This window comes from Erinaceus europaeus, chromosome 22 (genome assembly GCF_950295315.1).
Source record: "Erinaceus europaeus chromosome 22, mEriEur2.1, whole genome shotgun sequence".
Taxonomy (NCBI): Eukaryota; Metazoa; Chordata; class Mammalia; order Eulipotyphla; family Erinaceidae; genus Erinaceus; species Erinaceus europaeus.
This window is the reverse complement of record NC_080183.1, coordinates 672,943-684,548: the sequence shown is the minus strand read 5'-3', so window position 1 is coordinate 684,548 and position 11,606 is coordinate 672,943. Positions and strand designations below refer to the sequence as shown.

General features: G+C 52.6%; 1 protein-coding gene across 3 annotated transcripts in view; it reads left to right on the top strand.

Moving 5' to 3' along the window:
* Nucleotides 1-1,281: 1,281 nt before the first annotated feature.
* Nucleotides 1,282-11,606, top strand: part of BTBD7 (BTB domain containing 7) — a 54,552-nt gene continuing 44,227 nt past the window's right edge. The window contains exon 1 of one of the 3 annotated variants that reach the window (XM_060180981.1): nt 1,282-1,555. The gene's annotated coding sequence lies outside the window, so the exon portion shown is untranslated. The remainder of the gene's footprint in view (nt 1,556-11,606) is intronic. The other 2 variants (XM_060180980.1, XM_060180979.1) reach the window with 2 other exon arrangements.

Sequence of the window (11,606 nt, the reverse complement as noted above, 5' to 3'; positions counted from 1 at the left end):
CACCAGCTCCAGCTCCCTCCAGCTCCAGCTCCCACCAGCTCCAGCTCCCACCAGCTCCAGCTCCAGCTCCCACCAGCTCCAGCTCCCACCAGCTCCAGCTCCCTCCAGCTCCAGCTCCCACCAGCTCCCACCAGCTCCAGCTCCCACCAGCTCCAGCTCCCACCAGCTCCAGCTCCCACCAGCTCCCTCCAGCTCCAGCTCCCACCAGCTCCAGCTCCCACCAGCTCCCTCCAGCTCCAGCTCCCACCAGCTCCAGCTCCCACCAGCTCCCTCCAGCTCCAGCTCCCACCAGCTCCAGCTCCCACCAGCTCCAGCTCCAGCTCCCACCAGCTCCAGCTCCCACCAGCTCCAGCTCCCTCCAGCTCCAGCTCCCACCAGCTCCCACCAGCTCCAGCTCCCACCAGCTCCAGCTCCAGCTCCCACCAGCTCCAGCTCCCACCAGCTCCAGCTCCAGCTCCCACCAGCTCCAGCTCCCACCAGCTCCAGCTCCCACCAGCTCCAGCTCCCACCAGCTCCAGCTCCAGCTCCCACCAGCTCCAGCTCCCACCAGCTCCAGCTCCCTCCAGCTCCAGCTCCCACCAGCTCCCACCAGCTCCAGCTCCCACCAGCTCCAGCTCCCACCAGCTCCAGCTCCAGCTCCCACCAGCTCCAGCTCCCACCAGCTCCAGCTCCCACCAGCTCCAGCTCCCACCAGCTCCAGCTCCCACCAGCTCCAGCTCCCACCAGCTCCCTCCAGCTCCAGCTCCCACCAGCTCCAGCTCCCACCAGCTCCAGCTCCCACCAGCTCCCTCCAGCTCCAGCTCCCACCAGCTCCAGCTCCCACCAGCTCCAGCTCCCACCAGCTCCAGCTCCCACCAGCTCCAGCTCCCTCCAGCTCCAGCTCCCACCAGCTCCAGCTCCCACCAGCTCCAGCTCCAGCTCCCACCAGCTCCAGCTCCCACCAGCTCCAGCTCCCTCCAGCTCCAGCTCCCACCAGCTCCCACCAGCTCCAGCTCCCACCAGCTCCAGCTCCAGCTCCCACCAGCTCCAGCTCCCACCAGCTCCAGCTCCAGCTCCCACCAGCTCCAGCTCCCACCAGCTCCAGCTCCCACCAGCTCCAGCTCCCACCAGCTCCAGCTCCAGCTCCCACCAGCTCGACCAGTGACGCGACGGTGTCGCAAGAACTCGCGCCCGCGCCCGCCCTGGGCCTTCCCCCGAGAGCGCGCCCCCGTTCGCCCCGCTGCGTGCGCGCCCCCGCCCCGTCCGCCGCGCGCGCCCCCGCCACCCACGTGATCTGCACGCGGCGTCGGGGGCGGGGCCTGCCCGCAGCTCCGCGCCTGCGCCCCAGGCCCGGGCCGCCGGACTCCTGCTTCTTCTAGGAGTCAAGATGGCGGCCGGGGGAGCCCGGAGCCGCCGCGGAGCCTGAGTGTCTGACAGGAGCCGGGCGGCGGCGGGAGGAGGATGGCCGGGGGCGCTGGCGCCGGTGCAGACGGCGGTGCGGGCGGTGGCGGCGGGGGCGGGGGCGACGGCCGCGGTCCCAGCGGCGGCAGCAGCAGCGACGGGAAGAGCCTCCGGGGTGAGCGTCCGTCCGAGCGGCCGTGTCTGTGCCCCGAGCGGGGTCTGCGTCCCGGAGGGGTGGCCGGGGGGGGGGGGGGGCTGAGGGGCGGCCGGGACTGGGGCTGAGGTGCTATGGGGCGGCCGAGACCGGGGCTGAGGGGCGTCGGGGGCTGAGGGGTATCGTAGTGAGGGGCGGTGGAGACCGGGGCTGAGGAGCGTCGGAGCTGAGGGGCGTCGGGGGCTGAGAGGCGTCGGGGCTGAGGAGCTGAAGGGCGGCCGGGACCGGGGCTGAGGGGCGTTGGTGCTGAGGGGCGGTGGGGACTGGGGCTGAGGGGAGGTGGGGACCGGGGCTGAGGGGCGGGACTGGGGCTGAGGGGTGGTGGGGACCGGGGCTGAGGGGCGTCGGGGCGGGACTGAGGCTGAGAGGCGTCGGGGCTGAGGGGCGGGACTGGGGCTGAGAGGCGTCGGGCTGAGGGGCGTCGGGCTGAAGGGCGTCGGGCCTGAAGGGGCGGGACTGGTGATGAGAGTCGTCGGGCTGAGGGGCGTCGGGCCTGAGGGGCGGGACAGGGGTTGTGGGGCGGGACCAGGGCTGTGGGGCGTCGGGCTGAGGGGCGTCGGGCCTGAGGGGCGGGACTGGGGTTGTGGGGCGGGACCAGGGCTGTGGGGCGTCGGGCTGAGGGGCGTCGGGGCTGTGGGGCATTGGGGCTGGGGAGCAGCCAGGACCGGGTCTGAGGGGCTTTGGGGCTGAGGAGCTGAGGGGCGTTGGGACTGAGGAGCTCTGGGGCGGTGGGTACCGGGGCTGAGAGGCATCGGGCTGAGGGGCGGGACTGGGGCTGATTGGCGTCGGGGGCTGAGGGGCGGGACTGGGGCTGATTGGCGTCAGGGGCTGAGGGGCCGCACTGGAGCTGAGAGGCGTTGGGGCTGAGGGGCGGCAGGGACCTGGGCTGAGGGGCGGTGGGGACTGGGGCTGAGGGGCTGAGGGGCTGAGGGGTTGAGGGGTGGGACTGGGACTGAGAGGCTGAGCATGGCCAGGCGGGAGGCATGGGACCTGGGCGCAGTCGGTTGTGGTCTGTGGGTTGTCCAGGCGGCGGGTAGACAAAGCAACAGCCTGCGCCCACCCTGCGCCCACCCTGCGCCCTGCAGCCTGCCTGCGCCCTACACCGTGCCTACTGCGCCCACCCTGCATCCTGCCTGCTGCACCCACCTGCATCCTGCCTATGCCCACCCTGCACCCTGCCTGCTCCCACCCTGCATCCTGATTGTGCCCTGCCTGTGCCCACCCTGCACTCTGCATCCGGCCTGCGCCCATCCTGCCCCAGCCCTGCCAGGACAAGCCCCCTGCATGGGGCCTGGCTCACCCCAGCGCTCAGGCTCCGCAGTGGGGAAATCGGCCTTTTCACACAGTCCTGCTGCCTCTGGTGACACAGCCTCGTCTGAGTTCTGCCCTTGCTGGGTACTGAGTGCTGTCAGGGAGAAGTCATTCTTCCTGGGCCGGGACGGTGTGAGTTGCCCTGTGAGGCTGTGCATCCTGGCAGCTGTGAGGAGACTCGTTCTGGTGTGACCCACACCAGCCAGGGGTTGGGCCAGAACTGGCTCCAGGCCTCTCCCTGCACCTCACTGCTGAGCTGCTGGCTTTGGGGGGCACCCTTGACCAGCCACCCACCCGGTCCCCCTGCCTCCCCGCAATAAGTGGAAAGCAGAAGTCAGAGAGCCTCTTGCTGATTCTGACTTCTGCCATCAGTTAGCTCGGGTGATGTTTTCTAGTCTGACTTTAATAAAAACGAACTGGCATCTGATTTAGTTTCCATAGGCCCATTTCCCCTCAGTTATGGCGTGTTTGTTTTTGCACATGTTGACTGTTGTTTCTCGTGAAACTTCCTATCATGTTGTGTGCCTCCGCATCAGCATTTTATTTTATTCTATTTTATTTTTCTTTCTTTCTTTCTTTTTTTTACCTCCGGGTTTATTGCTGGGGCTCGCTGCCTGCACTACGAATCCACCCACTGCTCCTGGAGGCCATTTCTCCCATTTTGTTGCCCTTGCTGTTTATTGTTATTGTTGTTGTTATTGCTATTATTGTTGGATAGGACAGAGAAAGATTGAGAGAGGAGAGGAGAGGAGACGGGGAGAGAAAGATAGACACCTGCAGACCTGCTTCACCACCTGTGAAGCGACTCCCCTGCAGGTGGGAAGCATTTTATTTATTTAGAAATCGCTGGGCTTCCACACTTGCACAATGCATCTACTCCCTGTGGACTCGTTCTACTTTTTGGATGAGAGGGTGAGAGAGAGGTAGAGAAGAAGAGGCATGGCAACACTGCTCCATAACTTGTAAAGCTTCTCTGCACAATTGCTCCCACTTGGCAGGCAGGGCTCAAACCCGGGTCGTCATCCCTGGCAAAGTGAGCAGTGATTCACTGGGTGGACTGGCTTCTGGCATCACTATCTTAAACTGGTTTTTCGTATCAGATTGGAAATAGCTGGGTTGAATATTTCGGGCCATGCCATCTCGTTTGGAGTTATTTTCTTGTTGAATCTCAGGTTAACCTGCAGGAAAACAGTGTCCAATGACTTAGGTTTTGTGAAATTAGTGAGTGAAATTCACAGATTTAGAGGCATGGCCGTGTTCAGCCGCACAGGCGCTTGCTGGGTCGTGTCATGCTTTGCATTACACTGGCTGCTATAGGAGAAACAAGAAGTGTCTCAGGAAGAGTCTCATTGCTTTCTTTACCTGTTGTGGGCTCACCCATCCTGTATTTTCATCTTACCTAAGTCCGTTTAGTATTTCTTGTATGGCCAGTTTAGTGGCTTTCTTCTTCTAGCGTTTGCCCTTCTTCCGTAGCCAGTCAACAGCGTCAGGTTGAGCCTGATGTAAAGTTTCGAGACCTCCTTTGAATCTGGAGAGGTGGCAGTCATTGACTATGTGGGTCATAGTCTGTCTGAAGCCGCAGGGGCAGTTCGGGTTGTCTCTGGCTCCCCAGCGATGGAACATAGCGGCGCACCGGCCATGGCCTGTGCGATAGCGATTGAGGAGGGCCCAATCATAACGTGCTAGGTCAAAGCCGGGTTGACGCTCGCAGGGGTCTGTGATGAGGTGTTTGTTCTTTACCTCAGCTGACTGCCAACTCTGTTTCCAAGAGACTGGAACAGAGAAGTTCAGTGTAGGCGTAGGGGACCAGATTGGGTGACGAGACGTCAAGCATTGGACAGGGTGGGCGAAGATATCCGCGTATATTGGCAGGTCCGGTCGAGCGTAGACGTGGGAAAGGAACTTAGATGATGCCGCATCCCGACGAATATCTGGCGGGGCGATGTTGCTAAGAACTGGCAGCCATGGAACCGGGGTGGAACGGATGGTTCCAGAAATGATCTTCATGGAGGAATATAATTTGGAATCGACCAAGTGGACATGGGGGCTACGGAACCATACTGGGGCACAGTATTCTGCAGTGGAATAGCATAATGCCAGAGATGATGATCGTAGTGTGTAGATGATCGCGCCCCATGAGGAGCTGGCCAGTCTTGCAATGATGTGATTCCTCGCACCCACCTTTGCTGCAGTTTTTATGAGATGTTTGTGAAATGACAGAGTGCGATCGAGAGTAACGCCAAGATAGACTGGCTGGGCTTCATGCTGGATTCTCGTACCGCCAAGCTGCACATTAAGCTCACGCGAGGTCGAGGCATGGTGTAGATGGAAAACAGATGATACCGTTTTTGCAGTGCTAGGGATTAGTCGCCATTTTTTACAGTAATCAGATATCAGAGACATGTCTTTCGTGAGTGTTTCCTCGAGGATGTTGAACTTGGATGCCTGAGTTGCACAGCAGATGTCATCGGCGTAGATGAACTTCCTTGAAGAAGTTTCTGGGAGGTCATTGATGTAAATATTAAATAGCGTAGGAGCCAGAACAGAGCCCTGGGGGAGGCCACTTGAGACAGGTCTCCATCTGCTAGACTTGTCACCCAGATGTACCCGGAATCTTCTGTTTTGGAGAAAAAACGATATAGTGTTGGCTACCCATGGAGGCAGGCATCTTAAGATCTTGGCTAGGAGACCACGGTGCCAGACCGTGTCATAGGCTGCTGTGAGATCAACAAAGACAGCACCCGTCTTTAAATTCTTCTGGAATCCATTTTCAATGTAAGTTGAGAGGGCCAGGGCTTGTTCGCAGGTAGATCTTCCTGGGCGGAAACCAGCTTGGGCAGGTGATAGGAATTTCTCTGTAAGAGGAGAAATACGTGACAGAAGCAGCCTCTCGAGTTTGTAACACACGGAGGGGAGAGAAATTGGTCTATAGCTGGCGGCCAGTGTTGGGTCTTTCTTTGGTTTCAAAACCGCTATAATCTTTGCACGACGCCAAACTTTGGGCATAGACTCAGATTCCAAGATGTGGGACAGGAATGAAGCGAGCCACTTCTTTGCCGCGGGACCCAGGTTAAGAATGAGTTCTGGGGCGATGTTATCATAGCCAGCAGCTGTTCCTGGTTTAACCCTCTTCTAAGCATCTTCCACAAATAAATGAAACCATCCAATATTTGTCCTTTTGTGAATGGTTTATTTCATATTAACATGTCTTCAGTGTTCATCCATGATGTAGCACATGTCAGAATTCTTTCCTTTTTAAGGTTGAATAATATTCAGTTATGTGTGTGTGTGGACAACGTATTCTTTTTTAATTATTTATTTTTTATAACCAGAGCACTGCTCAGCTCTGGTTTATGGTGATGCAGGGATTGAACCTGGGACTTTGGAGCCTCAGGCATGAGAGTTTCTTTGCTGTTGACAAAGTATTTACATGACATACTCTTCAGCCACTTATCAGTGCTGTCGAGAATAACGTTAGAGACGTGGGTAGAATCATATGATTGAGTCTGTGCCTTCATTTCTTTCTTTTTTTTTAAGTATTTAGTGTCTAAATACTTTTTACTTTTTTAAAATTTTTATTTATTCCCTTTTGTTGCCCATGTTGTTTTATTGTTGTAGTTATTATTGTTGTTGTTATTGATGTCATCGTTGTTGGATGGGACAGAGAGAAATGGGGAGAGGAGGAGAGAAAGACAGACACCTGCAGACCTGCTTCACCACTTGTAAAGTGGACTTCCCTGCAGGTGGGGAGCCAGGGGCTCGAACTGGGATCCTTCCACCAGTCCTTGAGCTTCATGCCATGTGCGCTTAACCCACTGTGCTACTGTCCAACTCCTAATACTTTTTGCTTTTTTATTCAGTATCTAAATACTTTTACTTATTTTTATTTTGTTTTTTATTTTTAGTATCTAAATACTTTTTTTTTTTCCTCCTCCAGGGTTATTGCTGGGCTCCGTGCCTGCACCATGAATCCACCGCTCCTGGAGGCCATTTTTTTCCCCCTTTTATTGCCCTTGTTGTAGCTTCATTGTGGCTATTATTATTGCCCTTGTTGACGCAATTCGTTGTTGGATAGGACAGAGAGAAATGGAGAGAGGAGGGGAAGACAGAGAAGGGGAGAGAAAGATAGACACCTGCAGACCTGCTTCACCGCCTTTGAAGCGACTCCCCTGCAGGTGGGGAGCCGGGGGCTCGAACCGGGATCCTTACGCCGGTCCCTGCGCTTTGCGCCACATGCGCTTAACCCCCACTGCGCCACCGCCCGACCCCCTCTAAATACTTTTTACAGGTTCCTGTTTCTCTACATTCTTCCCCACACCTGTGAGAGAGAGGTGAGGGTATCTGGGTCTTTTGCTTCCAGAAATTGTCTTCCACTGGAGCTTTGTGCCTACATTGTTCTACTGCCCCCGGCAGACTCTCTACTCCTTCCTGAGGCACAGGTAGGATAGACATCACAGTACCACTCTGCCACTTGTAAAGCATTCTCTTCGCACTGTGCTCCTGGGTGGTAGCCAGGGACTGGAACCTGGGTCTTTTTTTTTGCTTCCCCTCCTTTTCTTGCCCTTGCTGTTTTATTGTTGTTGTAGTTATTGTTGTTGTTATGATGTCGTTGTTGGATAGGACAGAAAGAAATGGAAAGGGGGGAGAAAGATAGACACCTGCAGACCTGCTTCACCGCCTGTGAAGCTACTCCCCTGCAGTTGGGGAGCCGGGGGCTGGAACCAGGATCCTTACACCGGTTCTTGCACTTTGCACCACGTGTGCTTAACCCACTAAAAAAAAAGTTTTAAAGCGGGGTCTAGGAAGATAACATAGTAGTTCTGCAAAAGACTTCCACAGGTCCACTGTGAGCCAGGCATTCTTCGAAGTACTTATCAATAGGCCACATAATATAAAAGCATACACAACAGTAATTTGGGAGCTGAGTCTTCTTGAGACACAGAGATTATAACAATTACTTGCCCCTGTTGAGTGATAAATACTGAAATTAAAGTGTACCCCAAAGTTTTTGCGAGTGTAGAGCAAAGAGATGCTTTTTCAATTTGATGGAACACATCCAAATGCCATTCTCTACATGTAGCTTATTCTGGTCACTGCTCAGTCGGACTAATGTTTTCCACGTGTTGCTTGACTTAGATCTTTTGCTTCTTTTTTTTTTTTTAAAGTATTTAGATTTATTTAGTGAAAGAGAGAAAAACCATTATGGTGCTTGTACTGTTCAATCTTGGCATGTGGTGGTGCTGGGGATTGAGAGTCTGAGGCCTGAACATCTGCAGAACCATGATGCTGTCTCCCCAGCCCTCTTTTTCTTTTCTAGCTCCCAAATCTTATTATTTCCTATGGCTCAGTACTATGTGCACTTAACCTAGTGCGCAACCACCTGGCACTCGGTCTCCTATTTCTTTATGCCACCAAGATGATTGCTGCTGCCTGCATGCTCCTGGCAACCATTTTCTTCCTTCTGGAGAGAGAGAGAGAAAGAGAGAGAGAAGAGAAGGAGATGGCCTGGGGCTTGAAGCCAGGTCCTTGTGCTTAGCACATGCACTTAACTGAGTGAGCCACCTGTGGGCATCCTCTAAAGTTTTTGTGTTATATACATATGATATTTATTCCAGCATATATTTTGTTTGTAATTGTTTACTTAAATATCCACTTATCTCGACTTATTGTAAGCAACATGAAAACCAAAACAATTTGTTTACAGTGATGACGCTAAGCACTTAGAATAGGGTAGGCAGGATTCAAATATTTGCTCAGTGACTAATTCTGTGAAACTGGGCTAGAAAAAGGGGTGATTCCCAGACTAACTAGAAATTATTTTCGTCCAGAGGGTCGGGCGGTAGCACAGCGGGTTAAGCGCACCTGGTGTGAAGCGCAAGGACCGGCGTAAGGTTCCTGATTCAAGTCCCTGGCTCCCCACCTGCGGGGGTGGGAGGGTTAATTCACAGGCTGTGAAGCAGGTCTGCAGGTGTCTGTCTTTCCTCCTCTCTGTCTTCCCCTCCTCTCTCCATTTCTATCTGTACTATCTAACAAGGACGACAATAGTAACTACAACAATAAAAAAAAAAAAAAGGGCAGGAGTCGGTTGGTAGCGTAGCGGGTTAAGCACAAGTGGCACAAAGCGCAAAGACCGGCGTAAGGATCCCGGTTTGAGACCCCGCTCCCCACCTGCAGGGGAGTCGCTTCACAAGCGGTGAAGCAGGTCTGCAGGTGTCTGTCTTTCTTTCCTCCTCTCTTTCCCTCCTCTCTCCATTTCTCTCTGTCCTCTCCAACAACAATGACGTCAATAATAACTACAATAATAAAACAAGAGCAACAAAAGGGAATAAATTAATTAATTAAAAATTTCAACAAAAGGGAAAATAAATAAAATATTAAAAAATTAAAATTCTTCCCCTACTCCTCCTCACTTGCTGAGACCTTGTGATACCATTACTCCTGGCAGATTCTTCTTTCTCTTCCCTCTCTCCTTTCAATTCCAGACAGAGAGAGGGAGAGATTAAGAGACACCTCAGGACCGCTTCATCATTCATGGGGCTTCTATGGTGCTGCTCGAGCATGCTGCTCCCAGCTGAGGCCTTGTTTGTGGTAGTGTGTGTTTATCTCAATGAGCTACCTCTCATCCCCTAGACTCATTTTTTATAAGCTTCTTTATATTTCATAGAGTACACTTTGAGACACACTGATTTAATTTGATATGTGAAATAACTGGGGAGTATCATTAGGACATGGAATTGTGGTTGGGAGTCTGTACCCATTCTGTTTTTTGGATTTATTTATTTATTTTTATAGTAAAGGGCACAGGGCTATATCCATGATGCCACAATTCCTCTGGCTGATAGTTTCATACTATTTTTTAAAGGAAGAGACAGAAAGAGGCAGAGGATAAGGAGAGAGGTACCATAGCACTGCTCTGTCATCCATGAACTTCCCCTGGTTCCACTCATGGTGCTCCCCTCTGGTTCTGGGCCTCAGACCTAGCACCTCTTGTGCCCTCTCCTGGATTAGCTCTCTTCCAGCCTCTAATTTTGTTTCTTCGTTGAATCAGTTCAGTATTAGTGTGTTGGAGTAATTACACTGAAGCAGAGACCAAGTCTGATCTTGTGTTAATTCCAGAAAGGGGTGAGAACTTGGTGAATTGTTTGCTGTGAGCTTGGTGAACTAGTTTGACAGCAAACTGCCTGTGCTGTGGATGCTGGGGCCAGAGGAACTCCAGCAAAGCACCTGTGAGTAGAAAGGTTAATTGGGGTTTTATTTATTTATTTATTTATTTATTCTCTTTTGTTGTCCTTGTTTTATTGTTGTAGTTATTATTGTTGTTGTAATTGGGTAGGGCAGAGAGAAATGGAGAGGGGAGGGGAAGACAGAGAGGGGGAGAGAAAGATAAACACCTGCAGACCTGCTTCACCACCTGTGAAGCAACTCCCCTGCAGGTGGGGAGCCGGAGGTTTGAACTGGGATCTTTACGCCCATCCTTGCACTTTGCACCGCATGCACTTAACTTGCTGCGCTACCACCTGAATCCCCTGGGTCCAGATATTTGAGTCACCATATACATAAGACTTAATACAAAATGTAAATTAGTACACTGAGCTACTTAATTGCTGTAAACTTTTTATCTAATGCCAGCTTTCTGTGCTGATTAAAGGATCTGAATCTAATTTGCAGTTTAAAATACAAGTTTAAAAACTTTTGGGGTTGGGAGGTGGCACACCGTGTTAAACGCACATAGTAGGAAGCACAAGGACCTGCCCAAAGATCCTGGTTTGAGCCCCCGGCTCCCAACCTGCAGGGGGTTAGCTTCACAAGTGGTCTCTCTTCCTCTGTCTCTCTCCCTCTCCCCTCTCAATTGCTCTTTGTCCTGTCCAAAAAAAAAGTTTTAAATGGCCATAGGAGCAGTGGATTCATAGTGCTGGCAATGAGTGTGTGTGTGTGTGTGTGTGTGTGTGTGTGTGTGTGTGTGTCCCAGCCCCCAGATAACCCTGGAGGCCAAAAAAAAAAAAGTAAAAAAGCTTTCATAATGGGCCTAGGGAGAAAGCAGTAGCTGTGCTACTACCTGACTCCCATAAAAGACTTTCATGCCCAAGGCTCTGAGTTCCCAGGTTCAATCCCCAGCACTACCAGAAGTCAGAGCTGAGCGGTGTTCTGGTGTTATACAGTCTCCCCAGCCCATAACAAATAATTTTTTAATTCTTTTTAAAATTTTATTTATTTATTTATTTATTTATTACCTGTTGTTGCCCTTGTTGGTTTATTGTTGTAGTTCTTGATGTCATCATTGTTGGAATAGGACAGAGAGAAATGGAGAGAGGAGGGAAGACAGGAGTAGGGGAGTAAAAGAAACACTTACAGACCTGCTTCACTTTTTGTGAATCGACTGCCCTGCAGGTGGGGAGCTGGGGACTCTAACTGGGATCCTTAAGCTGGTCCTTGCGCTTTGTGCCACCTGCGCTTAACCCACTGCTCTATAGCCCAACTCCTTAATTTTTTTTTTTTTCCATTCAGGGTTATTGCTGGGGCTCAGTGCCTGCACTATGAATCCACTGCTCCTGGAGGCTATTTTTTTCCCTTTTGTTGCCCTTGTTGTTTATCATTGTTGTTGTTGTTGTTATTGCTGTCGTTGGATAGGACTCAGAAATCAAAAGAGGATGGGAAGACAGTTGGGGGAGAGAAAGACAAACACCTGCAGACCTGCTTCAAC